General features: G+C 43.3%; 1 protein-coding gene and 1 long non-coding RNA gene across 4 annotated transcripts in view; one reads left to right on the forward strand and one right to left on the reverse strand.

Moving 5' to 3' along the window:
* Positions 1–6,052, reverse strand: part of LOC144755038 (uncharacterized) — a 446,749-nt gene extending 440,697 nt beyond the window's left edge. For all 3 annotated transcript variants that reach the window (XM_078643488.1, XM_078643489.1, XM_078643490.1), the window contains exon 1: positions 5,916–6,052. The gene's annotated coding sequence lies outside the window, so the exon portion shown is untranslated. The remainder of the gene's footprint in view (positions 1–5,915) is intronic.
* Positions 6,053–6,211: 159 nt separating this feature from the next.
* The window catches only part of LOC144755039 (uncharacterized), a 30,444-nt gene continuing 22,838 nt past the window's right edge, over positions 6,212–13,817 (forward strand). The window contains exon 1 of the long non-coding RNA XR_013594827.1: positions 6,212–6,294. This is a non-coding gene — a long non-coding RNA (uncharacterized LOC144755039). The remainder of the gene's footprint in view (positions 6,295–13,817) is intronic.

The following is a 13,817-nucleotide window of genomic DNA, read 5'->3' on the forward strand; positions in this document are numbered from 1 at the left end:
AGTCTTAAAGACCGGCTAGTACACACCATGCCGGGCCCAAAGAAAAGCCATCAAGTGGGCACTCTATGGGACCTTCCACCCGTGGTGGGTCACCATCCCTGCGGGAACTGTGCTGCATGTGCACAAACGGTTCATTCAACAAGTATTGATGTCGGGACATCCAGACGGTGGGAACAGAAGCAGTTTACTAACTGCAATAGTTCCAACCTTATCTATCTTATCAAATGCCCTTGCCCTCTACAATACGTGGGAATGACAACTCGGAAAATTAAAGTAAGGATATCGGAACATAAGAGCACGATCCGATGTAAGAAGCAAGCCGCCCGCCTCACGAACCACTTCCTAGAGGTGGGGCATACACCCACAGAATTTTCATGGACAGTGTTGGAACAACCGCGGATCCCGCCGCACATTGTAGACATCACGAGATATCTCTTCAAATTGGAGCAGAAATGGGTATACCGTCTGAATACAGATAAGAACGGCCTGAATGAGGACATACCTTGGACCTCGTTGTAGAGTGATGCGGTGTCTTGACCTCCAGTATTTACATCCCTAAACTGTATATGGATAGCTATGTGAACTTGTAGTTAGTGACTTGCGAATGTATAGGTTGTCCTACTCACTTCTAGGACTATGTCTATGTGCCCGGTCACACTCGAGTGCCCATTGAGGGGATTGTTCTGTTTACAAATACACACCTTATTTCAGGCACTCGTTTATATATTGGTTGGCCTACTATCCTTTGCCTACTAACTACACTTAAAACAAATGATCTGTAATATCATCTATATTGTATGGTTCACAGATACATACATATGCAATATAGTCTTTCTTTTCCCATGAATGTCACGGAAATTGGTAACAATCTTGATAACATTTTATCACTGAGTGAAGTTATACACTCTTTAAGTGCTAATCTCATATCACTTTAAAACTTTTTTCTTTAACTCCGTGGTCGATGTAATTTATTTACAGTCTTCCCAACTAATGGCAGGTATAACATCGAGTTGACCAGACTCGATGTTATGACTACAATTCCCACGACTCTCAGTCGCTGCACTAACACGTTGTCAGTTGCGCGACACGAGGTTTGGCGCATGCGCACCACCATGATGCCGGAAGGAATCTATACTTCCGCATCTAGAAAAGAGGTGAGAGAGCCTTTACCGTTACCTCCCCGTACAGCGCAGATGCCTGACTGGGGTATCGACGGACAGGTAGGTGAACCTGTTCGACGTGCGGTACTGGTGGCGGATGAAACTCTGCGAGGGGTAATCCTATTTTTTTATAGTATAGAAAGTGTAGCTTCCTAAATATGTGGCTATTAAGTGGTTTCAACGGGGCACTTAACACCCGGCTGCACGAGTATTGGTCATAACGAATTTATAATCTTTTGACTACAGCTCGGCGACCTTTGCTCCCCTGTATACTTTCATATGCTGTATGCGAACTAAACACTTTCTAATACGTTATCTAGAATGTGCTGTGATCAGTTGATCTTCAGCGTTACCGACAATGGTTAAACTCAGTTTAAACATCAGTTGCTCTGAGTCTGATGTGAAGATATACCATTGGATTCTCTATACCTTTTTAATCTTATGGCTCTACATCTGTTTGGTGCTGGAAACAAATAAGCACTGGAGGAGTGTGCCAGTAAAGATGTTATTTACAACAGTTTGAATTAACTGCTTGAATCTATTGGTCTAAGATTCATGAGTTGGCGGTCACTTATGAGGTTTTTTCACTGGTCTTTTCTGTGGTTCTCTTTGTATTAACATTAGAGCGGTGCCCCCGATTCCTGAGCTGTGGCCAGGCGAGGAGCGGCGCCGGTCTCTCAAACTCTAGGTGAGTGAGAGGCATTTACAAATTAGGAATGATTGGGCTCTGTACTTGTGAATTTTTGCTAGTACATTAACATTAATAGCGATGGAAACTCATGACAGATAACCTTCGTTAATGTGGTTCTCTCTGTTTTCTTTTATATGTGTTCTCCATACTTGATTCATTTCTCCTGTGGCAATCAGCTTCTACTTAACAGGAGCGTTGAGAAGGCCTTATCAGGTGATATCCTAATGTTTGTTTAATTTTTGCTCTACACACACTCACGTTGTACAAGCAGTAGCAAAATATAATTTTGGTCCTGAGGAAGCAGGAGATACACATTGTATCTACAACTGCAGAAACATGTCGACCTCCACTAACAGGCAGTAGATATTTGTTGAAACTACTGTTTATTTTGCTTTTCACGTCTTTTAACCTTGGAAGTGGTTTGCTCTCTATTAAAGTTTCTCTTTGAAACCACTATCCATTTTTAATCACTCACCTCACTTGTTATTCTTTGTGCACTGCTTTTTTGGTTACATCTATCGGTGTGTACTGAGTATGCGCTGTGGACACACCGCTTTACTGAGACTGGCCCAAATGATGATCAACAGGGCGGTCCAGTTAGAGTAACTGATGGGATTCCATATCACAGAGTGATGGGTCCTAGCGCATCAGGTAATGGTTTAGACACATTGATTGAACACAGAATTTTTGAGTTTCCCCAGACCCACAGTTATTATTTTTGTATACAGCTTTTAAGGTGACCATAAGAGGGGTCTGTATCAGCACCATGGCTGGCATTTTAAAATATATTTGGGGTCAGCTCACACAGACCGAATTAAAACGAATAGATTTAGAACACCAATACACAACCACACCCTGTCCTGCAACCTTAGCCTGTATTCACAAACTACTATTAGAATATGACTCTTTGGCAGAATCTGAGAGCTGCTACAAAGCATGCAGACAGTTGGAGTAGGCGTATGGTGAGGGAGGACGCCCAGGCCGTAGCCTGGCCACCAAAATCCGAGAAGACCATCAATACAGAACTAAAATCACAGATTACCAGAGGACGGAGCACTATGCCTCTATGGCGTTAGGGAACAATTCAGCAGATTCTACTCCGATTTATATATGTCACGGGGCGGCATCGGACTCAGAATTAGAAGCCTACTTAACTGATATAGGATGCGCATGGCTGGCAGACAACCATTGTGAATATCTAAATCAACCACTAGGAAGATATAAAGGCGGCAATATGTGCACTACCCAATCAAAAACCACCAGGGCCAGACTGACTCACAGCCTAATTTTATAAAGACTATATTGATCTAGTCACTCTCCACATGCTTGAAATGTATACAGAGGCAGATGAGTCTGGTGTGTTGCCGCCATTTCTTAGCCAAGCACTGATCATCACAGTATTAAACCAGCATTTCCAATGCAATAGGTCTCGCATTTGTGAGAGTTTGAGCTATTGGGGTTGTAAATTACAATGCTTTTTACTGATTGTGGTTTACAATACCAATAGATCAAACTCTCGCAAATGCGAGACCTCCTGCATTGCAAATGCCAGACGGTAATGAGTTTATGCTCTGGCCTGGGCTTGAGTTTCATTTCATTTTTCTACATAATGATTTGGCATTTTTCACAGATTGAGCTCATATCGGACCTACACTGGCAATAACAAAAACAAGTTCACGCCAGTGAAGAGAGTGTCTCCATTAAAGCATCAGCCGGAGAACCCTGAGAGCAATGACCAGAAGGAAGAGAAGGAGGGATACTCTAAGAGCAGTGAGCCTGAGGAGCACCCGCAGCCTGGCAGGCTCTGCCCCAGAGATGAGCCGGGCCTTAAGAACAAGGGCACCGAGCCAGCCATTGTGCTTGGAGAGCTGGAGCACTATGACCTAGACATGGATTAGATCTTGGACGTGCCTTACCTCAAATCTAGCCAGCAGATGGCGACTTTGCCCCGGGTGCCCCCAGAGAAGAGGACTTCGGGTTTGCACTCCAGCTTTAGAGGCCTACCGTGCCCGCAGGAAAAACGGACTGTCTGCCAGCCGGCTCGCCTCAGCTTTGTGTCCTGTTCCCCGTGAAAAGCTGCGAGAAGCGACAACCACAACCCATTGTCCTGGATCAGCACAAGCATCCAGCCGAGTGAGTAGAGCTCTCCCAGCCCGCCTGCATGAGCAGCGGCGCAGTCCATGAGCCCGACACGCACGTCAAGGGCTTCCTCGGCTGCTCTTCCCCCAATTCTGTGGCGAGCATGCCGTATCTGCCACCTGAGGGCCTTCTACCTGCAGGCCGCCGCTGGGTCAAAGGGCAAACTGGAGCCGCTGGGCGGGAGCACCACCTGGAGCGAGGAGCGAGGAGCGGGGCGATGACGTTAAGAAGATCTAGAGCCTCCTAAACGTTGTGAGGGAGGGGCAGATGTTGCTACTGGTAAGACTCACTGGTTCCGCGGTAAATTGAGCATGCATGGTGTCCAGAGTGTACGACGAGGTTTTATTTTTTATTTAAATTGACGAGGTTTATTTAAATTGTAACTTGTTAAAGTGTACCAGTGAGAAAGGAAATCAGTTGTACACAGACACCCTAAAAACAAGCACAAACACGCGCGCCTCTTGCGGCGGAGGGGAGAGGGGAGGCGGGCACGATTCACTCGCGGGAGCGATAATTGTGACCAGATGGGCCGCTCGCTCCCACAAGTGAATCTCCACACGTGCACGCGTTGCCATTGAAGGCAATGGAACGTGTGCACAATCTTTCTCTGAAAAGCCAAAGCCATCACGCTGCGAAGGCGAGACCTAAAAAGGACAAGGCCCCAGACTGTTGCGAATCTTATCGGACATTGTCGCTAATCAATCTGGATGTCAAGATTCTGGCAAAAATACTAGCTACCAGGCTGCAGCCCCTAATGCCTAGCTTAGTCCTTCCGGACGAATCAGGTTTTATCGTGGAGCGATCTACGTCTCATAACTTAAGAACCATCTATGCCATGTTTCATGTCTTCGACCCCAAGCTGCCCGCCGCCGCAGTCCTGTTGGACGCGGCAAAGGCGTTTGACTCTGTTATAATGTGCTTATTGCCTTTTTCATGTCTCCCCTCTTTGGTTCTCTCTCTGCCTGCTCAGCCTGCTATGATGTCATGTGGAATGTTAAGATGGCTTTGTATGTGGCAAGATCAGTTGGTGAAATGGGCTGAGCAGAGTGGACCTTGCTCCTGGTGGGGCTTTACCAGAGACTACCTGATTTACTAAGGATCTTCTTGTAACTATATACCTGCTGACTTCTACCTGATTAAACCTACTTATACCACCTACAAGAGATGTCTACCCTATTACTTCGTTTTAACACTGGCGACGTTTTAAAAAGAACCCATGGAGCTACCTTGGATGGATTTGACTTTTGAAACTGAAGTAAGTGAAGCTGTTTAAGTAGACGGAGAAGCATTTTTACTAAGGATTTAAAGTTTTGGAATTTAATGACTTCAAACAAGCTGAATGGAGGAAACTAGGCACCCAATAGGCCCCACCAGTGACCCTACCAACGGTCGCCCTTTTGATTAGATTGTGCCTGTTTCTATTAGCCTTCTTACAACCTCAGAAGAAGGTTTCAGCATATAGCTGTTTTAGCTTAATGGAAGTTTAAGAGTGCCCTCTTGTTTTAATGTTTTGGCTGCTGGTCTGGATTTTACTTTCATCTAACCCTGAAGGAAACCCAACTGTTTTCTGTTTTTGTCTGCATCGAATTTAACCTTGAAAAAAAAAAAACTGATCAACTGTTGGATTGGAGGCACGTTATACTTGTGTCAGTCAGCTTATCTCATGAAGTAAACCAACAGTTTCAGCGTGTCAGCAGCTGGATGAAAGTATATTTTTGTTCAACTTGGATTTTAAAGTCTATCTATAACCTGGATGTTCTGTGAACTGGCAGTGTGTGAATTAAATAAAAAAAAAAAAAAAAAAAATCGAGCCTCGGCAGGGATGTTCTTCAAATTCAGCCACTGGGTGGTGCTGTTGTGATATCTACCTTATTTTTCAGCCTAATTTTCGCTTAACATTAACCATGGCGAAACACAAGTCTTACCGGCTTCCTTCCTTTGGATGACAGTTGAAAGTTTCTCTCGGGAGTCGTCTTTCCCCTGCCGCCTCAATGTGTGACTGATGATGTCACAGAATCTTCTCCGAGTATTGGTGAATTGCCAAGAACATTCCTACATGCTCTGCCTCGAGCGCTGCTGTAATATCCTCTTGTGCAGTAATTGTGACTGACTGGAAGCGCTTTGTTGTCCTAACATGCCGAGAACCTCCCGGCATGACGTGCGCTGCGTGCTGTCATCTCCTCATCAAAAAAAAAAAAACGAGATGAACTCACCGGACTACGCGATATTTCATCCAGGAAGCAAACAGACTGTTGGTGAATGAAACTAACGACCCAACTCTTATGTTTACCATGGAAAGTTGAAGTTAGTGTTGTTGATACTTTCCAGTGTCACTGCTTTGGATTACATGTTGGGAGATTTCGAGTTGGGGGTGCTATTGGTGGCGCAATTCTCTACTTACGCTAGATTTAACCTACTACATTTGGATTTTAGATGGATGAATATGTGAATTAGAATCCCAAGGATTTAGCTTCCTGTTTTGCTGACTGGACTTTCGGGTGAGGTATCGCTCATCTTAGACTACGGTGACCACGTTTTTTGTTTTAGTTTGTTTTGTTAAAATTACCTTGTTTTATAATCGCATATTCACAACTTTGTATTGGAGACATGTTACTGTCATTGATTTGTGTGTGACTTTTAAGTGTATTTTGTCGGAATAATGTTGTTTTGCGGAAGACGTCGCGAATCTTCCTGTATTTACAACATTATTTACTTGAAACAGCTCCCCGGAGTTTGAGACACTTATATTATTGCTGGTCATTTATATTTTTGGCTCTTGTTCTCTAGGGTGGTGTTGATGAGTATGTGAGTTTTTTCCTAGACTTTGTGTGGTGTGTCCCTTTTACAGTTGTGCGTAGATGTTAGGTGTTTAGTGGTTTTCCTGGGTTTTGTCGTGGGTCTTGTTGATCCAAGTTTTGTTTTCCTTTGAGTGCGGTTGTTCCCTTGGTTCTGTGTTCTAGAGTGTCTTGTCTGCACGTTGTGCTTGGTTTTTTCTGAATTTTTAAGTCTTGGTCGATTTTGTATAGGATTTTTGACTTAAGGTTTACCTTTAGTTTTTCATGTGTGTCGTGGGTTTAAGCTTGCCCACAGTTCTAAGAGAGTGTCCTTGGTTTTAAATTACCCTTGGTTTTTGATTAACATGTACATGCTGTGTGTGTTTTCTTCACACATGGGTTAAGGGTTACCCTAGATTTTTGATTTTTCTGGTTGTGCTATTTGCCTACACAGTCTGTGTGTGACGGGTACACACTTATTACCTTCATTTTGGGATTTAGTGCAGTTAAGGGTTGTATTCCCTGTATTGCCCCAGTTTATCCGGATTTAGTATTGTGCTGGTTTTGTTTTATCGCAGTTTTTATGAATGGCACATTAAGTTTTGGGTGGAGTTTTGGATTTATTGGTTTTTAGAATGGTTTATCTTGCATTGTTTTTCGTTTGTTCATGATCATTTTCAGGGAGAAGGAGGTATTGTATTGTGTTAATACTGTGTCTTCTTCTTTCTGTTGGAAATGCGTTTTCCATCTGGGCATTTCTTTTTGTACTTATGATCACTATCCATAGGGAGAGTTGAGTTTGTTGCATTAGGTAATGCATTTCTCTTCTTCTCCTTTTGGTTTTTATTAGTTCATTCTCTCTTCTTCCACTTGTTGCGTTTATTAATGCATTCTCTTATTCTCCCTTTCTTTCGAATGGATAGGGGATGTTTTGATTCTATGTTTTAATACATTCTCTGTTTCTTCTTCCTTTATTTGTTCAGTTATTAAGGAGGGGGATGTGTTATAATGTGCTTATTGCCTTTTTCATGTCTCCCCTCTTTGGTTCTCTCTCTGCCTGCTCAGCCTGCTATGATGTCATGTGGAATGTTAAGATGGCTTTGTATGTGGCAAGATCAGTTGGTGAAATGGGCTGAGCAGAGTGGACCTTGCTCCTGGTGGGGCTTTACCAGAGACTACCTGATTTACTAAGGATCTTCTTGTAACTATATACCTGCTGACTTCTACCTGATTAAACCTACTTATACCACCTACAAGAGATGTCTACCCTATTACTTCGTTTTAACAGACTCCATAGAGTGGAGTAATAAGTTCCACATACTGAAGCACATGGGATTTTCGTCACTGTACCTTGGTTCGGTACAGCTCTTATATACAGACCCCTCGGCACTGGTGCGCGTAGGGGGCTTGACGTCACAACCATTTCAGATTTATAGAGGCATTCGTCAGCGGTGCCCTTTATCACCCTTTCTGTTTGCGTTGGCACTTAAGCTGCTTGCTTGTATTATTCATCAGTGCCACAGAGAATCTGCACTTAACTTCCTGCATCGCCTGGTCGGCATATCACTCTACGCTGACGACATGGTGTTATTTATAAGAGAACTGAGAAGCTATCTAGCAGTAGTGCTGAGGGAAAACATCCCCTTCGGACTATTCTTGGGTCTGCAAATCAATTGGAATATATCAATAGTTATACCACTTATGGCCAAAACAGCCCCCCAGAGCGTGGACTACCCCTTGGTGTGGACCACAGACCCAGTAAAATACTTGGGCATTTGGGTTCATTGTGATACTGACATAGTAATTAGAGAAAACTATGGCAGAGCATGCGCCTCCCTGGAACAACAGGTAGACAGGTTGCCACTGTACCTGGCTGATCGCATTGTGGTCATCAAAATGGTTATACTACCACGCTGTTTAAATTTATTCTGCAATATCCCAATCAAGCTGACACAACAGTTCTTCAAGGAGGTACGATCCTCCCTTATCCGCTTAATATGGGAGGGAAAGCAGGCCAGAGTGAGCTGGACCACACTGATGCTAGATTATGCGAGAGGAGGCTTCAGCACTCCAGGTTTCTTTTTATATTATTTATGCGCCCAAGCCCAATATGCCTAGTATTGGTTCAAACCACATGCGTACACTGCACATGTCGCAGTAGAAGACGGTGACGCACACTCAGTTCCTCTGTCCGGTATTATCACACACACACAGAGGCACGCCACGAACAGACATCAATACACTGGACACGACTATTGCAGCATGGCAGGCTATAGGCAATATGGCTAACAAGCTTCCTATCTGTGCACCAGCACTGCCCCACGCACATTAGGCAGCATTGTCAGTGACACGAGAAAAGGGCCCACTTAAAGCACTGAGAGAAGTGGGTGTGGTAACCATGCAAGATATTTATCCAGATGGACACGTTCTCACAGCAGAAGACCTGAATTATGTCACCAATACCTTGCAACTGTTCAATTACACCATACACAGACTAAGGCAAGTGATTAAAGCCCACTACCACACGTACCCAGCTGAACCTCCAACGCTGTGAGCTTTACAATTGCTACTGGTTGCACCTTCTAGACCTAAACTGGTAACGAAACTGTATAAAGAAGTACGGGACGAGAGGGTTCCCTAGCCGGATAGAAGTCAAACCCGCTGGAATGATAGATTAACCCCACCACTACTAGAAACAGAATGGGAGCACGTCTGCAAGATGACCAGTGCCCTCACGCCTAATGGCAACTTGCGCATTATACATTTCAAGTACATTCACCAGACCTACTACACTCCTGTTAAACTGCACAAATGCGGCCTCAGGCAAACAAGTAACTGTAAGCGATGCAGCCAGCCTGATGCTGACTTTTTACATCTGCCATGGGAATTCAGACAGTGCTGCTTTTCTGGGAGGATGTACTAAAACACATACAAGAAATGACAGGGATTATATTGCAATGTTCGCCTTCAATTTGCCTGTTGTGTCACGTACCTCAATTAAAAAGGGGGGTGGGTAAATTGGTGCGCATCGCACTACTGATGGCCAAGTGTCGAGTCGCACTGCATTGGGAAAGTGTAGTGGCCCCGAACACTAAGAGCTGGATTAAGGACATGGTGTCATGTAATGAAAACCTTGCATTAGATGCAGAAGAACTGCCCGCAGCATCTAGGCCCAGAGAGATATGGGAACCTTTACGACAATATATGCAATAATTAACTGTCAATAGCCCACAGACTGAGTAGAGATGGTATTACTGTAATCAGGATGTTGTATTGCCACAAATGTAATGGATAATGCCGATGAGACGATCATTAGTAATGTTCATTGTGAAAAGGTTGATCACAGAATGGTTCTATGTTTTGTTATTGTTATACTGCTTTGCAAGGCAGAGGAACTGCATTTATTACCTGAAATGCCAATAAACAGAATGTGTATATATTTTTTTTAATTGCATGCAAGGTGAGCAGATGCACTTGCATTAGTACAGGATTGTTTTTTACCTCATGGGATAATGGTCCTACCACCAGGAGTCAGGGAGCATGCCCCTGTAGGCACACAGTCCCCAAGGGTAGCATGCCTCACCAACACCTATTTTCATGCCCGCAGTCTCCTGGCTCATCCTGATGTTGATGCCTGCCCCCGAGTGTTAGGATCACTACCACAACAGGAGAACAGTGTCAGTCAGTCAAAATACTTTTATTCGATTATTAGAAATCAAAAAAAGACATAGATACAAAAACATCACAGGGAATAAACAGCAACAGTCCATCGAAAACAAATATAGAATAAATATAAATTACACATGAATTAGAACATGATTAAAACGTTCTCAGTATTTCATTTAAAAACAACCAATGTGCAAATAATTCATATGCTAAAAAGGAATACCCTGCAACCTACGACGCTTCTTATTGATACGGACACACGCTACCAGATAACTTGCTACATGGAAAATGACACGTCCGCTAGATAGGAGTTGCAAAAACAAGAGAGCGGGCCTCACCTGGAGAAAACCCGCCTCCCTCAAAATCGGCAACAGATATTTTTTCCTAGTTTCTGCATAGTAATCACAAAACATCATGAAATGTTGCGTGTCCTGTATTGAAAAGTTGTCACAATCACAAGGTTTAGCCTTTTCTGGTGTGTCCCAGGTAAAAAAAGAACCAAGCATAAAATGTATTAAATTAAAACGAAATCTAGTTAAAAGAAACCGATGGTACGGTCTCGTTACCAGAATAAGATAAGGTTCAAGGCCAGGGGCAGTTATTAGTGCATAATTTCTTCTTACAAATGGTTTTCCATCTCCATTGCCTCCCACTCAACAGTAAACAAATTTAACAGGGCAAATTTAATCTCCCTAACATCTTCTCTTTTTATACACCCTGGAGAATGAAAGTGCTCTGGTCTGCCTAATTTTGTGAACATAGCCTTAATATAGACCAGCCATGGGATCTTGTGAGCTCTATCCAGAGCAAGGCAATCCTTAAGAATCAAGTGGTTTAGGGAGATTTCCTGATTAAGCCAGGTTGTAATCCAGCAAATTACGGGGGAGGATTTCAATAGGTCTGTAACAAACCCCAGCCCCAGCTCTGAGTGAGTTGAAAAGGTGGGGGTGGACTGTGGTACGGAAATGAGGGATCTTAAAAATGTATTCCCCACCTTCTGGATGTTATCCTGATTTGCATATCCCCAAATAGCAGAGCCATAAGTGGCTATTGCCAAGCATTTTGCTTTGTATACTTTAAGTATAACCTCCATTGGTCTCGCTCCCATTCGTTTTGGCTAATCCCAACAGGGCCGCAGACGACCTGGCTACTGCGTTGCTTTTGGACTTCTGTTGGGGACCCCAGGTTCCTTTATCATCAAAGATGACACCCAAATAAGAAAAGATAGGAACCCTCTTTACTTCTTCCCCCCTACAAAAAAGAGATTTACATTTTCTTTTCCTGCTAAAATCTCCCACCACCATGACCTGGGATTTTGAGGTGTTAATTTTCAGATCTAACGATGTCATGAAATCACCAAAGGAGGCTCACAGTCTATTCAGGGCCACACCCGATCGTGCTAAGAAAACTGCGTCATCCGCGTAACGGAGGACCGGTATGTTGGTTACTCCTACACGCGGTACATCCACAGTTGCCTCTACTAAGGCTGGCTCTAAGGCATTTATGTATAATGTAAAGAGAAGGAGGGCCAGGATACATCCTTGCCTGACCCCCCTCTCTGACTTAAAGTGACTTGTGCACCTCCCCGCTTGGGTGACTCTAACTGACGCTAAGAGACCTCAATGGAGGTAGGCTAAAAATCCAACTAAAGGGGGATCAATGCCTATTCCCAAAAGGACCTTCCACAGTTTTGACCTATTGACAAGGTCAAAAGCTGAGGAGAGGTCCATAAAAGCAATATATAGAGACACCTCCTTAGCGATCGTATATTTGCTGATTAAGAGTTGGAGATTCAGACACTGATCCAAAGTGCTTCTCCTGGCCCTAAAGCCGTACTGAACGTTAGACATGATCCCACTATCCTCAAGCCAGTCTGTCAGCCTACCTATTATGACTCTGCCTAAGATTTTGACGGCAGAGTCAATTAGGAAAATGGGCCTATAACAGGTAGAGTCTCCCCGTAGTCCCTTTTGAAGATTGGTATTATAATAGACTTAGCCCAAGACTCAGGGAAATTATTTTCTCTTATGGCATTGAAGACATTTGTGAGGATCTTGTCCCAGAATTTCGGGGTACTCTTATACAGGTCCGCAGGGACCCCGTCTGGTCCCGGGGCCTTGTTTATTTGTGTTTCATTAATTGCTTTTTCAACATCTGCCTCCCCAAAAGCCATTATAGGCCCTAATTGACAAGAAACTTGGGCCACTTGAGAGGGCTCATGGCTCGACTGGGAATAAATACTTCCAAAATAGGCGAGCCACAACTCATCTGGGATGGTGCATTCCAATATATGATTCTCTACCCCAGAGAAAAAAGGGCTGGTTGATAATGGCCCAGAATTTAGCACTATCCCACAAGGCCTCTTCTGATAGCAAATCAGTCCAGGCTTCACTTTTAATCTGGGATTTGCGAGCATGAATAGCTTGTTTATATCTTTTCCTTAGTATTGCTATTTGTGTTCTATTTCTGGGCGATTCTTTCAGTGCTTTAAAAAGGGCGGAGTGTGCTTTAAAACAGTTATGATCAAACCATCTTTTGCCTCTTTGACTGCCAAATTTATTTTTAGCCCTCAAGTCCTTATTTACTTGTTGGCATATTACATTAAATGCCTCAACTGTCTTGGTGTTAGGGGCTAAGTGGTCCAGACGAATTCCCACCTCCAATTCGACCTTGCCCAAAACATCAATTCAATTTCAAAAAAGTCTTTATTCGATAATTAAATCATAAAAGACATGTAACACAAAAAACAAATCTCTAAAATACATGTACATTCCATAAAAAGAGAATAATTATAAAACAGTCAAAGACCAGATTAAATCAATATACAAGACTACTTTGAAGTTAATTAAAAGAAATTCACAATAAGTCCTTAGTCAGATGACTTCAGTAATAAACCTAGGACAGTTAGCAGATCCACAGTTACACATAACCAATAGCAATTCTAGAAGTAAAAACAACAGTCTATAACATTTTAATAAACCTGGCTCTAAGTATCCATGCCCACCCAATATATTTAGCTACTCCTATTACTATTAGGGGGGACAAATCAGACTTTAATAACCTGCTAGCAATTGTCGCTGAGCGTGTTCCCAGGTTCCTACAAACTGGGCTTAGCCACTTTACTCTGGGGGCAGTATACAACTTTGGGCTTTGTTATTACATCCCAGTAATTTTCGAATCTGGGGTCGTCTTTCAGTGCGAAAAAAGTGCTAGTAATGTTAGTATGTATTAGTCCAGTGTGTCTTTTGCTCGCCACCCATTCCCAATATTGCACCTTTAGATCATTTTTAGAGGGAAAGGTTGCATTGGCAGGATTTAACCAAAGTTCCCCGTGGCCCATATCACACAGGGTGGTTCCTAAGGCCTTAAACCAGCCAATGTTAGAGG

This window comes from Lissotriton helveticus, chromosome 5_1 (genome assembly GCF_964261635.1).
Source record: "Lissotriton helveticus chromosome 5_1, aLisHel1.1, whole genome shotgun sequence".
NCBI lineage: Eukaryota > Metazoa > Chordata > Amphibia > Caudata > Salamandridae > Lissotriton > Lissotriton helveticus.